The sequence below is a fragment of the Schistocerca gregaria genome, unplaced genomic scaffold (assembly GCF_023897955.1).
Source record: "Schistocerca gregaria isolate iqSchGreg1 unplaced genomic scaffold, iqSchGreg1.2 ptg000318l, whole genome shotgun sequence".
Lineage (NCBI taxonomy): Eukaryota > Metazoa > Arthropoda > Insecta > Orthoptera > Acrididae > Schistocerca > Schistocerca gregaria.
The window spans coordinates 392,892-411,876 of record NW_026061796.1 but is presented as its reverse complement, the minus strand read 5'-3'; the positions used below and the strand labels follow the sequence as shown (position 1 = coordinate 411,876).

General features: G+C 49.4%; 15 non-coding genes across 15 annotated transcripts; all 15 read right to left on the bottom strand.

Moving 5' to 3' along the window:
* Nucleotides 1-13: 13 nt before the first annotated feature.
* Trnaf-gaa (transfer RNA phenylalanine (anticodon GAA)) lies at nt 14-86 on the bottom strand. Its single transcript has one exon. It is a non-coding gene; the product is annotated as a tRNA-Phe (tRNA).
* Nucleotides 87-665: 579 nt separating this feature from the next.
* On the bottom strand, nt 666-747 carry Trnas-uga (transfer RNA serine (anticodon UGA)). Its single transcript has one exon. It is a non-coding gene; the product is annotated as a tRNA-Ser (tRNA).
* Nucleotides 748-1,649: 902 nt separating this feature from the next.
* Trnak-uuu (transfer RNA lysine (anticodon UUU)) lies at nt 1,650-1,722 on the bottom strand. Its single transcript has one exon. It is a non-coding gene; the product is annotated as a tRNA-Lys (tRNA).
* A 538-nt stretch (nt 1,723-2,260) lies between these two features.
* Trnaf-gaa (transfer RNA phenylalanine (anticodon GAA)) lies at nt 2,261-2,333 on the bottom strand. Its single transcript has one exon. It is a non-coding gene; the product is annotated as a tRNA-Phe (tRNA).
* Nucleotides 2,334-2,912: 579 nt separating this feature from the next.
* On the bottom strand, nt 2,913-2,994 carry Trnas-uga (transfer RNA serine (anticodon UGA)). Its single transcript has one exon. It is a non-coding gene; the product is annotated as a tRNA-Ser (tRNA).
* A 902-nt stretch (nt 2,995-3,896) lies between these two features.
* On the bottom strand, nt 3,897-3,969 carry Trnak-uuu (transfer RNA lysine (anticodon UUU)). Its single transcript has one exon. It is a non-coding gene; the product is annotated as a tRNA-Lys (tRNA).
* Nucleotides 3,970-4,507: 538 nt separating this feature from the next.
* Nucleotides 4,508-4,580, bottom strand: Trnaf-gaa (transfer RNA phenylalanine (anticodon GAA)). Its single transcript has one exon. It is a non-coding gene; the product is annotated as a tRNA-Phe (tRNA).
* Nucleotides 4,581-5,159: 579 nt separating this feature from the next.
* On the bottom strand, nt 5,160-5,241 carry Trnas-uga (transfer RNA serine (anticodon UGA)). The gene has a single exon. It is a non-coding gene; the product is annotated as a tRNA-Ser (tRNA).
* A 927-nt stretch (nt 5,242-6,168) lies between these two features.
* On the bottom strand, nt 6,169-6,241 carry Trnak-uuu (transfer RNA lysine (anticodon UUU)). Its single transcript has one exon. It is a non-coding gene; the product is annotated as a tRNA-Lys (tRNA).
* A 538-nt stretch (nt 6,242-6,779) lies between these two features.
* Trnaf-gaa (transfer RNA phenylalanine (anticodon GAA)) lies at nt 6,780-6,852 on the bottom strand. Its single transcript has one exon. It is a non-coding gene; the product is annotated as a tRNA-Phe (tRNA).
* A 9,068-nt stretch (nt 6,853-15,920) lies between these two features.
* Nucleotides 15,921-15,993, bottom strand: Trnak-uuu (transfer RNA lysine (anticodon UUU)). Its single transcript has one exon. It is a non-coding gene; the product is annotated as a tRNA-Lys (tRNA).
* Nucleotides 15,994-16,531: 538 nt separating this feature from the next.
* On the bottom strand, nt 16,532-16,604 carry Trnaf-gaa (transfer RNA phenylalanine (anticodon GAA)). Its single transcript has one exon. It is a non-coding gene; the product is annotated as a tRNA-Phe (tRNA).
* Nucleotides 16,605-17,183: 579 nt separating this feature from the next.
* Nucleotides 17,184-17,265, bottom strand: Trnas-uga (transfer RNA serine (anticodon UGA)). Its single transcript has one exon. It is a non-coding gene; the product is annotated as a tRNA-Ser (tRNA).
* A 927-nt stretch (nt 17,266-18,192) lies between these two features.
* Trnak-uuu (transfer RNA lysine (anticodon UUU)) lies at nt 18,193-18,265 on the bottom strand. The gene has a single exon. It is a non-coding gene; the product is annotated as a tRNA-Lys (tRNA).
* Nucleotides 18,266-18,802: 537 nt separating this feature from the next.
* On the bottom strand, nt 18,803-18,875 carry Trnaf-gaa (transfer RNA phenylalanine (anticodon GAA)). The gene has a single exon. It is a non-coding gene; the product is annotated as a tRNA-Phe (tRNA).
* Nucleotides 18,876-18,985: the final 110 nt, after the last annotated feature.

The window sequence follows — 18,985 nt, the reverse complement described above, 5'->3', positions numbered from 1 at the left end:
CAAAACGAAGCCGTGCCGAAACCCGGGATCGAACCAGGGACCTTTAGATCTTCAGTCTAACGCTCTCCCAACTGAGCTATTTCGGCTGACGTACAGCGCCCCTCTTTTGCACGTCTGCCCCGTTGCCAATTTCACAGTCATCTTCGTCTGAAAGAACACAGGGACGCCGAAAGGCGAACAGCAGATGCAGTAAAGTACCACACACATTTCTTCTGCTTCCATCGTCGTAACTAGCAAACATGTCGACTCGATTCATGTAATATTGACTTCGCTGACGCTAGAAAAGCTGTGCTATATCGATGCCACGTGCAACTAGTGTGCAGAGAACGAGGCAGAGGAAGGAGTGAGCCTCTCCAACGTGTGGGAGGCAGTATCTAGCAGATACACGCGGTAAAACGTTTGACTTGCGTTTGCTCATTAATTGCTACACGTCATCGTCTGCAAGCTAAAATAATCACATCTGCACTGCCCAGAGAGGCGACACTTGCACTGACACCTGGTGGACGGTTGTGAGACGAGGAGATGAGCTGTGGCTTCTGGGCACGACTGTAGCGCTGCACCCTGGAGCCAAGAACACTGCACCTTGCTGGCGGCCCACGTGTTTAGTAGTGACGCAACTGCTAGGATGCAGCTGAACGTCCATCTTCTGAGAGCGAGAAAATTTCCGCAGTCGGCAGGACTCGAACCTACGCTCCCAGAGGGAATCTGATTTCAAGTCAGACGCCTTAACCACTCGGCCACGACTGCACGTCTCAGAAGCGTCTCTCGACAACTGAAACTCCCACCTTTGCAAGCAATCTCATGGCAGAAGGCAGCATGGGCTCACTCTTTTCTGTAGTGATTCCACTGCCAGCACATTAGACGTTACGAAAGTGTATTAATTTTCGCCCCGACAGGGACTAGAACCCAGGACCCTTTGGTTGAAAACCTAACGCTCTACCGACTGAGCTATCCGCACCCACGCACGAGCATTGTCATACAGCTGCGTCGTGTGCGAGTGATTCGCATGTCGTAATTGCTGGCTTATGGCTCCAATGGCGACTTCACCGACTTCCCACTGACGCGCCGCTGACGCTAGTTTTCTGGCGTCTTAAGGGATGGACATACTTGCAAGTAGCTGCGAGATCATTGAAAAGAAACGCGGCGCCATTGCTTTTGCCGCACTCGACTGATTGAATTGCAATTCCTAAAAAGGAATGAACCTTCACTCTGTACTCACGAACTCGGCGAAGGCGCGAGAAAATGACGGGGGCGCACTCGTGGGCCTGCGACGGCTTCCTGCAGTCACATCGTCAGTGCGAGGTGGACCGGTAGGCACAGGAAGCAGCGGCCGTCGTGAAACTCAGCATTCTTAAACGGAAATTTTCGTCTTGTTTAGAATGGCGTCATTGGTTTGCACGCTCATTCATGCGTGTGAAAGTATTTGCTGCTCTTTACGCAGAATCGCACGCAGCCGGCGGGATTCGAAACTACTTTCGAGTCAGACGCCTTAACCACTCGGCCACGGCTGCCCCGAACGCAGCGTTCTCCCGACACGTGCAAATTGAACCGTTTAAAGCACTGTGGTGTCAGAAAACGGCGTTGCTGCATTCTTTTCCGTAGTGTTTCCACCACTACCAGAGGAAACGCTACCAAATTATTAAAATTTCCGCCCGAACAGGGACTTGAACCCTGGACCCTTAGGTTAAAAGCCTAATGCTCTACCGACTGAGCTATCCGGGCTCACAACGCCTTATGAAACATCTCACGATGCACAACGACACATTGACTCATGTCCTTTACTGTTGTGCAATCGCTGCATGGAGCTGTTAGTAGTTAAACGTCGCCTGAATGCTGTCTGCAAACTTATCGCGCAAAGCTCGTAACAGACCATCGAACAATGTTGACACACGATGCAAAAACAAACTGCAGCAGTCGTTACGTCTCATACGTTGGAGTAGAGGATTTACGTGTTTTGTCGACACTCATCGGGCAATTGGAAAATTCACAAGCACTTCGAATGCAATGTTTCCCACGTTTTCGCTCATTTCACGGTTCCGCTGGAGACGTTCTTCACCTCCTGGCACAAAACAGGGAACGCAGTCGGTAGGACGTTTTTTTTATTTTCTTACTTCTCAGAGAGTTGCCTACTGTGTTCCTCTTATGGCAAGCACTAGACAACCAGAACAGTTACAGAAGAGAGTCATGTCCGTTCTCGGCTCTAGTTACATTATCACAAAGTCAGAGCAATTCCATTGGCGTCGGCTTCAAAACGAAGCCGTGCCGAAACCCGGGATCGAACCAGGGACCTTTAGATCTTCAGTCTAACGCTCTCCCAACTGAGCTATTTCGGCTGACGTACAGCGCCCCTCTTTTGCACGTCTGCCCCGTTGCCAATTTCACAGTCATCTTCGTCTGAAAGAACACAGGGACGCCGAAAGGCGAACAGCAGATGCAGTAAAGTACCACACACATTTCTTCTGCTTCCATCGTCGTAACTAGCAAACATGTCGACTCGATTCATGTAATATTGACTTCGCTGACGCTAGAAAAGCTGTGCTATATCGATGCCACGTGCAACTAGTGTGCAGAGAACGAGGCAGAGGAAGGAGTGAGCCTCTCCAACGTGTGTGAGGCAGTATCTAGCAGATACACGCGGTAAAACGTTTGACTTGCGTTTGCTCATTAATTGCTACACGTCATCGTCTGCAAGCTAAAATAATCACATCTGCACTGCCCAGAGAGGCGACACTTGCACTGACACCTGGTGGACGGTTGTGAGACGAGGAGATGAGCTGTGGCTTCTGGGCACGACTGTAGCGCTGCACCCTGGAGCCAAGAACACTGCACCTTGCTGGCGGCCCACGTGTTTAGTAGTGACGCAACTGCTAGGATGCAGCTGAACGTCCATCTTCTGAGAGCGAGAAAATTTCCGCAGTCGGCAGGACTCGAACCTACGCTCCCAGAGGGAATCTGATTTCAAGTCAGACGCCTTAACCACTCGGCCACGACTGCACGTCTCAGAAGCGTCTCTCGACAACTGAAACTCCCACCTTTGCAAGCAATCTCATGGCAGAAGGCAGCATGGGCTCACTCTTTTCTGTAGTGATTCCACTGCCAGCACATTAGACGTTACGAAAGTGTATTAATTTTCGCCCCGACAGGGACTAGAACCCAGGACCCTTTGGTTGAAAACCTAACGCTCTACCGACTGAGCTATCCGCACCCACGCACGAGCATTGTCATACAGCTGCGTCGTGTGCGAGTGATTCGCATGTCGTAATTGCTGGCTTATGGCTCCAATGGCGACTTCACCGACTTCCCACTGACGCGCCGCTGACGCTAGTTTTCTGGCGTCTTAAGGGATGGACATACTTGCAAGTAGCTGCGAGATCATTGAAAAGAAACGCGGCGCCATTGCTTTTGCCGCACTCGACTGATTGAATTGCAATTCCTAAAAAGGAATGAACCTTCACTCTGTACTCACGAACTCGGCGAAGGCGCGAGAAAATGACGGGGGCGCACTCGTGGGCCTGCGACGGCTTCCTGCAGTCACATCGTCAGTGCGAGGTGGACCGGTAGGCACAGGAAGCAGCGGCCGTCGTGAAACTCAGCATTCTTAAACGGAAATTTTCGTCTTGTTTAGAATGGCGTCATTGGTTTGCACGCTCATTCATGCGTGTGAAAGTATTTGCTGCTCTTTACGCAGAATCGCACGCAGCCGGCGGGATTCGAAACTACTTTCGAGTCAGACGCCTTAACCACTCGGCCACGGCTGCCCCGAACGCAGCGTTCTCCCGACACGTGCAAATTGAACCGTTTAAAGCACTGTGGTGTCAGAAAACGGCGTTGCTGCATTCTTTTCCGTAGTGTTTCCACCACTACCAGAGGAAACGCTACCAAATTATTAAAATTTCCGCCCGAACAGGGACTTGAACCCTGGACCCTTAGGTTAAAAGCCTAATGCTCTACCGACTGAGCTATCCGGGCTCACAACGCCTTATGAAACATCTCACGATGCACAACGACACATTGACTCATGTCCTTTACTGTTGTGCAATCGCTGCATGGAGCTGTTAGTAGTTAAACGTCGCCTGAATGCTGTCTGCAAACTTATCGCGCAAAGCTCGTAACAGACCATCGAACAATGTTGACACACGATGCAAAAACAAACTGCAGCAGTCGTTACGTCTCATACGTTGGAGTAGAGGATTTACGTGTTTTGTCGACACTCATCGGGCAATTGGAAAATTCACAAGCACTTCGAATGCAATGTTTCCCACGTTTTCGCTCATTTCACGGTTCCGCTGGAGACGTTCTTCACCTCCTGGCACAAAACAGGGAACGCAGTCGGTAGGACGTTTTTTTTATTTTCTTACTTCTCAGAGAGTTGCCTACTGTGTTCCTCTTATGGCAAGCACTAGACAACCAGAACAGTTACAGAAGAGAGTCATGTCCGTTCTCGGCTCTAGTTACATTATCACAAAGTCAGAGCAATTCCATTGGCGTCGGCTTCAAAACGAAGCCGTGCCGAAACCCGGGATCGAACCAGGGACCTTTAGATCTTCAGTCTAACGCTCTCCCAACTGAGCTATTTCGGCTGACGTACAGCGCCCCTCTTTTGCACGTCTGCCCCGTTGCCAATTTCACAGTCATCTTCGTCTGAAAGAACACAGGGACGCCGAAAGGCGAACAGCAGATGCAGTAAAGTACCACACACATTTCTTCTGCTTCCATCGTCGTAACTAGCAAACATGTCGACTCGATTCATGTAATATTGACTTCGCTGACGCTAGAAAAGCTGTGCTATATCGATGCCACGTGCAACTAGTGTGCAGAGAACGAGGCAGAGGAAGGAGTGAGCCTCTCCAACGTGTGTGAGGCAGTATCTAGCAGATACACGCGGTAAAACGTTTGACTTGCGTTTGCTCATTAATTGCTACACGTCATCGTCTGCAAGCTAAAATAATCACATCTGCACTGCCCAGAGAGGCGACACTTGCACTGACACCTGGTGGACGGTTGTGAGACGAGGAGATGAGCTGTGGCTTCTGGGCACGACTGTAGCGCTGCACCCTGGAGCCAAGAACACTGCACCTTGCTGGCGGCCCACGTGTTTAGTAGTGACGCAACTGCTAGGATGCAGCTGAACGTCCATCTTCTGAGAGCGAGAAAATTTCCGCAGTCGGCAGGACTCGAACCTACGCTCCCAGAGGGAATCTGATTTCAAGTCAGACGCCTTAACCACTCGGCCACGACTGCACGTCTCAGAGGCGTCTCTCGACAACTGAAACTCCCACCTTTGCTAGCAATCTCATGGCAGAAGGCAGCATGGGCTCACTCTTTTCTGTAGTGATTCCACTGCCAGCACATTAGACGTTACGAAAGTGTATTAATTTTCGCCCCGACAGGGACTAGAACCCAGGACCCTTTGGTTGAAAACCTAACGCTCTACCGACTGAGCTATCCGCACCCACGCACGAGCATTGTCATACAGCTGCGTCGTGTGCGAGTGATTCGCATGTCGTAATTGCTGGCTTATGGCTCCAATGGCGACTTCACCGACTTCCCACTGACGCGCCGCTGACGCTAGTTTTCTGGCGTCTTAAGGGATGGACATACTTGCAAGTAGCTGCGAGATCATTGAAAAGAAACGCGGCGCCATTGCTTTTGCCGCACTCGACTGATTGAATTGCAATTCCTAAAAAGGAATGAACCTTCACTCTGTCCAACAATTTCAAGCACGTGTGTGTACTCACGAACTCGGCGAAGGCGCGAGAAAATGACGGGGGCGCACTCGTGGGCCTGCGACGGCTTCCTGCAGTCACATCGTCAGTGCCAGGTGGACCGGTAGGCACAGGAAGCAGCGGCCGTCGTGAAACTCAGCATTCTTAAACGGAAATTTTCGTCTTGTTTAGAATGGCGTCATTGGTTTGCACGCTCATTCATGCGTGTGAAAGTATTTGCTGCTCTTTACGCAGAATCGCACGCAGCCGGCGGGATTCGAAACTACTTTCGAGTCAGACGCCTTAACCACTCGGCCACGGCTGCCCCGAACGCAGCGTTCTCCCGACACGTGCAAATTGAACCGTTTAAAGCACTGTGGTGTCAGAAAACGGCGTTGCTGCATTCTTTTCCGTAGTGTTTCCACCACTACCAGAGGAAACGCTACCAAATTATTAAAATTTCCGCCCGAACAGGGACTTGAACCCTGGACCCTTAGGTTAAAAGCCTAATGCTCTACCGACTGAGCTATCCGGGCTCACAACGCCTTATGAAACATCTCACGATGCACAACGACACATTGACTCATGTCCTTTACTGTTGTGCAATCGCTGCATGGAGCTGTTAGTAGTTAAACGTCGCCTGAATGCTGTCTGCAAACTTATCGCGCAAAGCTCGTAACAGACCATCGAACAATGTTGACACACGATGCAAAAACAAACTGCAGCAGTCGTTACGTCTCATACGTTGGAGTAGAGGATTTACGTGTTTTGTCGACACTCATCGGGCAATTGGAAAATTCACAAGCACTTCGAATGCAATGTTTCCCACGTTTTCGCTCATTTCACGGTTCCGCTGGAGACGTTCTTCACCTCCTGGCACAAAACAGGGAACGCAGTCGGTAGGACGTTTTTTTTATTTTCTTACTTCTCAGAGAGTTGCCTACTGTGTTCCTCTTATGGCAAGCACTAGACAACCAGAACAGTTACAGAAGAGAGTCATGTCCGTTCTCGGCTCTAGTTACATTATCACAAAGTCAGAGCAATTCCATTGGCGTCGGCTTCAAAACGAAGCCGTGCCGAAACCCGGGATCGAACCAGGGACCTTTAGATCTTCAGTCTAACGCTCTCCCAACTGAGCTATTTCGGCTGACGTACAGCGCCCCTCTTTTGCACGTCTGCCCCGTTGCCAATTTCACAGTCATCTTCGTCTGAAAGAACACAGGGACGCCGAAAGGCGAACAGCAGATGCAGTAAAGTACCACACACATTTCTTCTGCTTCCATCGTCGTAACTAGCAAACATGTCGACTCGATTCATGTAATATTGACTTCGCTGACGCTAGAAAAGCTGTGCTATATCGATGCCACGTGCAACTAGTGTGCAGAGAACGAGGCAGAGGAAGGAGTGAGCCTCTCCAACGTGTGTGAGGCAGTATCTAGCAGATACACGCGGTAAAACGTTTGACTTGCGTTTGCTCATTAATTGCTACACGTCATCGTCTGCAAGCTAAAATAATCACATCTGCACTGCCCAGAGAGGCGACACTTGCACTGACACCTGGTGGACGGTTGTGAGACGAGGAGATGAGCTGTGGCTTCTGGGCACGACTGTAGCGCTGCACCCTGGAGCCAAGAACACTGCACCTTGCTGGCGGCCCACGTGTTTAGTAGTGACGCAACTGCTAGGATGCAGCTGAACGTCCATCTTCTGAGAGCGAGAAAATTTCCGCAGTCGGCAGGACTTTTTTTTTTTTTTTTTTTTTTTTTTTTTTTTTTTTTTTTTTTTTTTTTTATGATTGCGCTGCCTACTGCACTACTGAGTCACAAACCACTCAACTACAGATGCTCGACAAGCTACCCGTGCTTTCCAAGCAGCTGTCGGCAGGGAAACTGGGATTGCCACCCAGCGACGTCGAAAAAGGGGCTAAACTCGCGAAGTCCCCCACTACACTGCCTTAAAACGACCGTTCATCACTATCGTGTGAGTAACCTTGCGTCAGCGGCGACGAGTCTTGCCCAAAGACGTAGCGTGCTTGGAGGCGCTGCCCGAATGCGTGTGGATGCACCCTCCTACCTCGTAATGCGCCTGCAGCTCCTATAGCCGTGGGCCGCCGTCGGCGGGCGGGAAGCCGACAAAGCGCGGCGTTGCGAGCAGCGGCAGTGCGGTGGTGTTGTACTGTTCAGCATAGTTGCCTTCCAAGCAGTTGATCCGGGTACGATTCCCGGCCACCGCAAGTGGCGCTAACTTTTCCGTATCATTATGTGGGCTCCTGCTGTTAAATTAAGGTTTTTTTTTTTTTCGTCATTGCACCATCCTGTAGTATGTCCCGACTTGTCCCGACTTTGCTCGGCTGACGCGAAAGCTGACGCTTGGAAATCGCCCTTATCTAAAGGACAGGCACTATAAACGGCTGTGAGAGGTGAGGTGTGGCGAGGTACCAAAACGCGATATTTTCTGCTTCTTCTTCCAAAACAAGAAAAGAAAAATCCGACGCAGTCGGTAGGACTTTTTTTTTTTTTTTTTTTTTTTTTTTTTTTTTTTTTTTTTTTTTTTTGTCGTTTACTGTTGGGCAATCATTGCATGGAGCTGTTACTAATTAAACGTCCTCTGAATGCTCTCTACGAACTCATCACGCTGGGCTCGTAACTGTCTATCGAAGAAAGCTGACACACGATGAAAATCAAATTGCAGCAGCTTTTACGTCTCATACGTTGAAGCAGAGGAGCTTCGTGTTTTGTCGACACTCACTTGCCAACTGGAAAATTCACAAGCGTCTCGAATGCAATGTTTCCCACGTGTTTGCCCATTTCACGGTTCCGTTGGAGACGCTCTTCGCGTCTTGACACAAAAACGAAACGCAGTCGGTAGGACTTTTTTTTTTTTTTTTTTTTTTTTTTTAACTCGTGTGCAGAGAACGAGACACAAGAAGGAGTGAGCCTCTCTACCATGTGAGAGGCAGTATCTAGCAGATACACACGCTAAAACATTTGACTTGCGTTAGCTCATAAATTGCTACACGTAATTGTCTGCAAGCTAAAATGGACACATCTGCACTGCCCAGAGAGGCGACACTTGCACTCACACCTGGTGGACGGCAGTGTGACGAGGCGATGAGCTGTGGCTTCTGGGTGCGACTGTAGCGCTGCAGCCAATAATACTGCACATTGCCGGCGACCCACGTGTTTAGTAGTGACGCAACTGCTAGAATGCAGCTGAACGCCCATCTTTTGAGAGCTACAAAATTTCCGCAGTCGGCAGGACTTTTTTTTTTTTTTTTTTTTTTTTTTTTTTTTTGTTACCTTACATTTTGTTTGTCGACAATGAAAGACGCAACGAGAGCAACAGGCAGGCAGAGGCAAGGAGGGCAGGGGTCGAATGTCCTGAGGCCTGGCCACAATGTCTCCCCCATACCCGTCACCTAGTCGCCGCCTAAGTGTGTTGAAGGTAACTGTTTTTTTTTTTTTTTTGGTCTTGTATTTAATTTATTTTTGTTAGAAAATATTGTTAAATATATATTTTTTGTGTTTTTTTGTTGTATTATTAATTGCCGACTTGCATGATGAATAGGTGGAACTTAACATTGGGGCCTGTTGGCTTTAGAAAAAAATAATAATAGTAATAATAATAATAATAATATTTGGGGCTACAAAGTAAATGAAAACACCGCCCCAAAACTAAATAAATTCAGCGTTTCCCGCCGGAAGAGAGCGACAAGAAGTGCAGTGGCAAACAACAGACGAAGGACATAGAAGCCCTCAAACTCTGCCGGGACATAAAATTTAAGCAACGAACCTGAGAGAAAAAATAATCAAACTCTATTTCTAAATAATGGTAGAAAAATGAAATGGCACATAATTTGGCAACTAAAACCATACACCTCTTTGGGAACAGAGTGTGAAGGGAGTGGAATTAGTTTGAATGTGCTGTCATCACGGGAAGGAGCGAGCAAAATTGGCAACATAGAATTCAAAGGAAGCGATCTCCGTAGGAAAGAAAAAAGCGAAATACCAAATGAAAGAAAGGAAGACTAAGCCCTCGATAGGGAATAAAATGCTCACTCGAATAAACGAAATGTGACCCAATCTCAAAGAAAGGAAAAGGAAAATTATGAAAATAATCAAAGAAAAGGAAGAAATGAAAGTAATTCCGTAGTCCATTTTTCTTCATTTCAATTGTGTTACTAGTTTCTTCTTCAGAGGTCTGTGTCCGAAGTCTTTCGTGACGTTAACACGCTATTACAGCTGTGCACAAATCTGGACCATGACCAAGGCGTCATTAAGGTTGGAGAACAGTCGGTGCCATATTGAAGACTTTCCGAAATTGCTGTTCAATGGGGATTTGCAAAAAGCGCTGAAAACACCTGTGATATGAGGCTGTCCTCCGGAGCATTTGATAGCGCTCCCACAGATAAAATAAGTAATCGGCTGGATCACTAATATTTTTGGCAAAGATAGCGTTGGTGGTGTGTCCTAAAATCCACACTGTAGCATTTCGCTTTGATTGCGGAAATGGTTTAATGTCGGGAATGACGGCCGTTAGCGGGGAAAACGATCGTTTGTTAGTCCTGTTAATGAGTGCTAGCATGTCGCAGGAAATAGCCCACACATCTCGTGTGGTTCTGCAAAGAAACCGATGCTCGAGTGTACCCCGTTCGTCACAGTACTCGCATTTAGAGGACGGAATTAGGTGGATAGTCGCCAGTCGATCGTTGGTGGTCACGGTGCGAGTGATGACCGTATACCACGTGCTTCGCACTTCCGGTGGTAACAACTTGTTGCTGACGTTTTGCCAAACAAGAACCCAGTTGTTGTGGGGATATTGACGTAGTAAGGTATTCGGTGGTGGCAAACCGACCATCTCACGATACAAAGAAGTTGCAGACCGCGTCCTGCGGCCGCGAGCTAGTGAAACATGATAACTTCGGGACAAGAAAAACTCCCTGAACACAGCAAGCTTGTAATGTATTCGTGAGACATTGATCGGTGCACTGTCAGAAACGGGCTCATGGGCGCGGAAGAGGGCAGCCGTCGTACTGTAAGGGCTGTTCTCTACAATGGTGGAAATACGGTTAATAAGCAGGGCAGAACATTTCTTTCTGACATCTACGAGACCTATTCCCCCGCGAGACGGAGGCTGGGTACATGTGGGAAGTTTCACCTTGAAAATATGACCACGCCATAGCAGCCAGTGTGCTGCTTGGCTGATCGTGCGTGCCAACGGAGGTGGGATGTTGAGCACTTGAGCCACATACCACGCTTTAGCCAGAAGGTGAATATTGATCAACTCGACACGCTGTAGAAGATGTAATTGCCTGGTGGCGTGACGGACCATGAGGCCCCGGACAGTCGTCGAAATACGGCGCCAGTTATGGGCGGCCATCTTTATGGGGCAAGCAAAGAAGTGAATGCCGAGCAACATGTGGGAGGCAGCTATGGTGTACCATGAATCGGCGGCATAGTTGCGACAAGGACCTATTGGGAGTAGCACCGTTTTATGCGGGTTCAGTTCCGCACCTGTAGCCTGGGCAAAAAGACTGAAAAGAGGTTTAACTAAACGGATGTCCTTTTCTTGTCGTATAAAGACGCCGATATCGTCGGCGTACGCAACGCACGACGCCCGGACACCCTCTACATCGATCCCACTGACAGTGCGCCCAATTCGGCGGAGGAGGGGGTCAAGAGCGATAACAAAGAGGGACATAGAGAGCGGGCACCCTTGCCGCACAGACCTTGCAATCTTAAAGGGAGCCGAAAGGGTACCATTTATCAGAATGCGAGAAGACGCTCCCGTTAGGACACTTTTAAGGGCGGAGACAAAGTTCATATGAAAGCCGATGTGACCTAACAAGGCAAAGAGGTAATCGTGGTTAATCCTATCAAAGGCCTTCTTAAAATCAATCGATAGAATCGCCCCTGGAGTCCGTGTGGCAGCAGTATGAGCCACGACGTCCCTATACGTGCTCACGGCAGCAAGGATACCCCTCCCTGTCACAGCGCACATCTGGAAAGGGCTAATAAATTTTCGCATCACAGTGTTCAGCCGGGTTGCGACGCATTTGCTAAAAAGCTTGTAGTCACTGTTCAACAGCGTGATAGGGCGGAAGTTTTCAACTCTGTCAGCCCCACCAGTCTTAGGGAGAAGAATGACAATACCCTTTAGGAACTCTGCCGGACACGGAAGGCCACTCAACAATTCATTTGCGATCTTTGTGAGGATAGGTTCTAAGGCATCCCAGAACTCGAGATAGAATTCTAAAGGAATTCCGTCAGGGCCTGGGGACTTATTTCTAGCAGATGATCTGAGTGCATCGCTCATGTCCTCCGTCGTGATGGCGGAAAGGAGGGTGTCATTGTCCTCACGCGTAAGCAGGTTCCGCATTTCACCCGTGAGTACGTGTGCGGCCGCCCTATCGTGGTCGCTACGTTGGAACGCGGCACTAAAATGGGCAAAAATGTGCGCACGGATGTCCCTCTCAGTGGTAAGTCGCTCCCCAGTCTCCAGTCTAAGACACCGAATAAATTTAGTAGCGCCCCGTCTCCGCTCTCTTTCGATATGGTGAATAGTCGGTGACTCATCAAAAGTCCCTACACAGCGGCTTCTAAGTAAGGAGCCCTGAAAATCTTGGGCTTGCAATTTAAAAATTTGGGCTTTCACAGCTTTTAACTGAATCAGAAATTGCTCATCAACAATAGTTGGTAGAGAGACGGCATCTTTTAAAATCTGATAATAATATTCAGTGGTTCTGTGCTTCCACAGCGCAGCTTCGGCGCTAAAACACTTTAAAACAGCACGGATAGACGGCTTGGCCAGGTGAACCCACCAGCTGACAACCGAGGCATAGTTAGCCTGCTTTTCGCCGCAGGAAGAGAGCGTATCATAAATCTGCCGACGCAACGAAGGGGCACGGACATGGGTCAGGTTAAACTTCCATACCCGAGATCGACGTAACTGGCGGAGTTGCGGCGCGCGAAGGTCGCAGAAGAAGGCGCAGTGATCGGAAAAACAGACAGGGGCGACGGCGGCACTAATTAGATGATCCACTATGCAGGCCGACACATAGAACCTATCAAGTCTACTAGCCCCATTTCGATAGAAATATGTAAAGACTTGCTGTTGAGGATAGAGAACACGCCACACATCTGCTAACTGGAAGCTCGCAATCAGACGATCAAGGTCGGCGCACTTATGAGCCGTGGGAAACTGATCACTGTCCGCAATCACGCAATTAAAGTCACCCCCCAACACGACGGGCAGCGTCGGGCTACCAATCAAGGCGGGTACATCTTCAATGAAAAATCTCGCTCTCGCCCTCTTTAAACTGGTGCCAGACGGAGCGTAAATATTAACTAGTTGCATGCCTCCGATAACGCACGAGATCCCTCTGCCGGTCGGTAGTCGTTTGACGCGCGTCGGCTCTTCTTCAGACATATATAAGATAGCGGTACCACACCGAGCTGCCGGATCGATATTATAGATAGCGGAATACCCCGTTAAAACATCAAGGGACACAACGCTCACCTCCTGCAGAAAAATAAAATCATACTGATAATGTTGGATAAAATTTGCCAAGACTTGCAATTTCTGAGGAGCCGCAATACAGTTGATATTTAATGAGGCTATTTTAACCATGTAGCCAGAGGACGCATGGGTGTAGGGGGCAGAGATAAATTTTTGAAAGGGAGTCACCGGTAAGGCGCAGACTCACCGGAGGCGGGAAGCAGGGTACCGTGGCAGTTACATGTCAACGTCGTCCGCCCAGGAGAGCGGCGCAGGGTTGGTCGTGTCTCCGTCCGACAGACTGCCGCCGGTCGTGTCACCCGACGGGGATTTCCTTGACGCGCGAGTTTGCGATTTGCGCTGTTTACGAGGTTCTGTGTCTGTACTCAACTTTTTCGACGGGGGCGAAATGTCTCGACTGCCCGTACCCTTCCCTAGCATACCCTTAAGCTTCTGACTTTGCTCTCGCACTCGTTTTTCGCGTTGCGTGGCAAAGTCGGTATCCTGCAACTTGGTCTTTACGTTCCCCACTGAGGTAGCAGACTGCGGTTCTACATCCATAACGAAATTTTCCACTTGAGGTGGAGAAATGCTCGAGGTATTCGCTGGAGCAGCAATGTTACTGGGGAATGGGTTGGAGTTAGGAGTGGCAGTAGGTGCACAATCCCCAGCAGGGATGACCGACACAACAGACACTGAGGGTGCAACATCACATGGGGAGGACGTTTCACTCTTGAGAACCATTGTAGTAGGCGCGGCCTCGCAAACTGCGGCGGTAATAACACCTGATTCCGGAACATTCTGAACACGTTCATCAACAAGTGAATCCACGCAAGTCGTCTCCAGCAACGGAGCAGAGCGGTCGGTCGGACGACATTCAGAGCTAACGTCAGGGACATTGTCGACAGCAGGCGTAGGTGGAACAACAGGTACACTAGGATGAATAGACATACCCGCTACAGCCGGTGCACGAACTTGCGGTTCAGCCGGTGGCGGAGAACCTCTAAGGAGGGCACCTGCGTAACTACCTGAGTTTTCTAGCGGCAACTGTACAGGGCGCCGTCGGGGACAACAATTCCGCATATGTTCAGTGGAATGACAGAGAGAACACGTTGGAGGTTGGCCGGTATAGGAGATGAAAGCCCTATGGCCGCCTATGATCACGAAAGACGGAATGTGTTTCTTTAAGTCCATCCGCACAGTACGTACGCCGTTATCACATTGATAAACATACGCGGACGACCAATAATCTTTAGTGACAGCATATATATTACCATATAAACTTAATGCACGGCGAATTTCATCTAAGGGCACTTCAAAAGGCAGATGGAAAACCTTCACATTTCGTATACCATAGCCGGCATGTAGCACTTTCACGTCACTAATATTCCCATCAGCATGTTTAAATTTCCGAACCCCGCCATTGACGGCCACCAAACGCTCACATAACTCACTATCAAGGATTTTCAAAAACACTGAATTAACAATAAAATCTAAGTGAACGCCATCAAGCAACGCTGGGTCTATTTGCAATTCCGATCTGATCCAATGATGGATTTCAAAAGCCGTGGGACGCGGAAATTCGCGATCAAACAACAACTGAATAGTATTGGATCGGTTGTACGTCACCATTTTCCTCAATAAATACGTAAAAACTTACAAAGAAGAAGGAAGACGCTGAGGAAAGACACCAGGCCGCTGCAGACCACGGCGACCAACGATGTAAACACAGCTGCTAGCCGAGCTCGCGACAGGCACGTCCGCTTGCCGCAACCACTCGGCCACGACTGCACGTCTCAGAGGCGTCTCTCGACAACTGAAACTCCCACCTTTGCTAGCAATCTCATGGCAGAAGGCAGCATGGGCTCACTCTTTTCTGTAGTGATTCCACTGCCAGCACATTAGACGTTACGAAAGTGTATTAATTTTCGCCCCGACAGGGACTAGAACCCAGGACCCTTTGGTTGAAAACCTAACGCTCTACCGACTGAGCTATCCGCACCCACGCACGAGCATTGTCATACAGCTGCGTCGTGTGCGAGTGATTCGCATGTCGTAATTGCTGGCTTATGGCTCCAATGGCGACTTCACCGACTTCCCACTGACGCGCCGCTGACGCTAGTTTTCTGGCGTCTTAAGGGATGGACATACTTGCAAGTAGCTGCGAGATCATTGAAAAGAAACGCGGCGCCATTGCTTTTGCCGCACTCGACTGATTGAATTGCAATTCCTAAAAAGGAATGAACCTTCACTCTGTCCAACAATTTCAAGCACGTGTGTGTACTCACGAACTCGGCGAAGGCGCGAGAAAATGACGGGGGCGCACTCGTGGGCCTGCGACGGCTTCCTGCAGTCACATCGTCAGTGCGAGGTGGACCGGTAGGCACAGGAAGCAGCGGCCGTCGTGAAACTCAGCATTCTTAAACGGAAATTTTCGTCTTGTTTAGAATGGCGTCATTGGTTTGCACGCTCATTCATGCGTGTGAAAGTATTTGCTGCTCTTTACGCAGAATCGCACGCAGCCGGCGGGATTCGAAACTACTTTCGAGTCAGACGCCTTAACCACTCGGCCACGGCTGCCCCGAACGCAGCGTTCTCCCGACACGTGCAAATTGAACCGTTTAAAGCACTGTGGTGTCAGAAAACGGCGTTGCTGCATTCTTTTCCGTAGTGTTTCCACCACTACCAGAGGAAACGCTACCAAATTATTAAAATTTCCGCCCGAACAGGGACTTGAACCCTGGACCCTTAGGTTAAAAGCCTAATGCTCTACCGACTGAGCTATCCGGGCTCACAACGCCTTATGAAACATCTCACGATGCACAACGACACATTGACTCATGTCCTTTACTGTTGTGCAATCGCTGCATGGAGCTGTTAGTAGTTAAACGTCGCCTGAATGCTGTCTGCAAACTTATCGCGCAAAGCTCGTAACAGACCATCGAACAATGTTGACACACGATGCAAAAACAAACTGCAGCAGTCGTTACGTCTCATACGTTGGAGTAGAGGATTTACGTGTTTTGTCGACACTCATCGGGCAATTGGAAAATTCACAAGCACTTCGAATGCAATGTTTCCCACGTTTTCGCTCATTTCACGGTTCCGCTGGAGACGTTCTTCACCTCCTGGCACAAAACAGGGAACGCAGTCGGTAGGACGTTTTTTTTATTTTCTTACTTCTCAGAGAGTTGCCTACTGTGTTCCTCTTATGGCAAGCACTAGACAACCAGAACAGTTACAGAAGAGAGTCATGTCCGTTCTCGGCTCTAGTTACATTATCACAAAGTCAGAGCAATTCCATTGGCGTCGGCTTCAAAACGAAGCCGTGCCGAAACCCGGGATCGAACCAGGGACCTTTAGATCTTCAGTCTAACGCTCTCCCAACTGAGCTATTTCGGCTGACGTACAGCGCCCCTCTTTTGCACGTCTGCCCCGTTGCCAATTTCACAGTCATCTTCGTCTGAAAGAACACAGGGACGCCGAAAGGCGAACAGCAGATGCAGTAAAGTACCACACACATTTCTTCTGCTTCCATCGTCGTAACTAGCAAACATGTCGACTCGATTCATGTAATATTGACTTCGCTGACGCTAGAAAAGCTGTGCTATATCGATGCCACGTGCAACTAGTGTGCAGAGAACGAGGCAGAGGAAGGAGTGAGCCTCTCCAACGTGTGTGAGGCAGTATCTAGCAGATACACGCGGTAAAACGTTTGACTTGCGTTTGCTCATTAATTGCTACACGTCATCGTCTGCAAGCTAAAATAATCACATCTGCACTGCCCAGAGAGGCGACACTTGCACTGACACCTGGTGGACGGTTGTGAGACGAGGAGATGAGCTGTGGCTTCTGGGCACGACTGTAGCGCTGCACCCTGGAGCCAAGAACACTGCACCTTGCTGGCGGCCCACGTGTTTAGTAGTGACGCAACTGCTAGGATGCAGCTGAACGTCCATCTTCTGAGAGCGAGAAAATTTCCGCAGTCGGCAGGACTCGAACCTACGCTCCCAGAGGGAATCTGATTTCAAGTCAGACGCCTTAACCACTCGGCCACGACTGCACGTCTCAGAAGCGTCTCTCGACAACTGAAACTCCCACCTTTGCAAGCAATCTCATGGCAGAAGGCAGCATGGGCTCACTCTTTTCTGTAGTGATTCCACTGCCAGCACATTAGACGTTACGAAAGTGTATTAATTTTCGCCCCGACAGGGACTAGAACCCAGGACCCTTTGGTTGAAAACCTAACGCTCTACCGACTGAGCTATCCGCACCCACGCACGAGCATTGTCATACAGCTGCGTCGTGTGCGAGTGATTCGCATGTCGTAATTGCTGGCTTATGGCTCCAATGGCGACTTCACCGACTTCCCACTGACGCGCCGCTGACGCTAGTTTTCTGGCGTCTTAAGGGATGGACATACTTGCAAGTAGCTGCGAGATCATTGAAAAGAAACGCGGCGCCATTGCTTTTGCCGCACTCGACTGATTGAATTGCAATTCCTAAAAAGGAATGAACCTTCACTCTGTCCAACAATTTCAAGCACGTGTGTGTACTCACGAACTCGGCGAAGGCGCGAGAAAATGACGGGGGCGCACTCGTGGGCCTGCGACGGCTTCCTGCAGTCACATCGTCAGTGCGAGGTGGACCGGTAGGCACAGGAAGCAGCGGCCGTCGTGAAACTCAGCATTCTTAAACGGAAATTTTCGTCTTGTTTAGAATGGCGTCATTGGTTTGCACGCTCATTCATGCGTGTGAAAGTATTTGCTGCTCTTTACGCAGAATCGCACGCAGCCGGCGGGATTCGAAACTACTTTCGAGTCAGACGCCTTAACCACTCGGCCACGGCTGCCCCGAACGCAGCGTTCTCCCGACACGTGCAAATTGAACCGTTTAAAGCACTGTGGTGTCAGAAAACGGCGTTGCTGCATTCTTTTCCGTAGTGTTTCCACCACTACCAGAGGAAACGCTACCAAATTATTAAAATTTCCGCCCGAACAGGGACTTGAACCCTGGACCCTTAGGTTAAAAGCCTAATGCTCTACCGACTGAGCTATCCGGGCTCACAACGCCTTATGAAACATCTCACGATGCACAACGACACATTGACTCATGTCCTTTACTGTTGTGCAATCGCTGCATGGAGCTGTTAGTAGTTAAACGTCGCCTGAATGCTGTCTGCAAACTTATCGCGCAAAGCTCGTAACAGACCATCGAACAATGTTGACACACGATGCAAAAACAAACTGCAGCAGTCGTTACGTCTCATACGTTGGAGTAGAGGATTTACGTGTTTTGTCGACACTCATCGGGCAATTGGAAAATTCACAAGCACTTCGAATGCAATGTTTCCCACGTTTTCGCTCATTTCACGGTTCCGCTGGAGACGTTCTTCACCTCCTGGCACAAAACAGGGAACGCAGTCGGTAGGACGTTTTTTTATTTTCTTACTTCTCAGAGAGTTGCCTACTGTGTTCCTCTTATGGCAAGCACTAGACAACCAGAACAGTTACAGAAGAGAGTCATGTCCGTTCTCGGCTCTAGTTACATTATCACAAAGTCAGAGCAATTCCATTGGCGTCGGCTTCAAAACGAAGCCGTGCCGAAACCCGGGATCGAACCAGGGACCTTTAGATCTTCAGTCTAACGCTCTCCCAACTGAGCTATTTCGGCTGACGTACAGCGCCCCTCTTTTGCACGTCTGCCCCGTTGCCAATTTCACAGTCATCTTCGTCTGAAAGAACACAGGGACGCCGAAAGGCGAACAGCAGATGCAGTAAAGT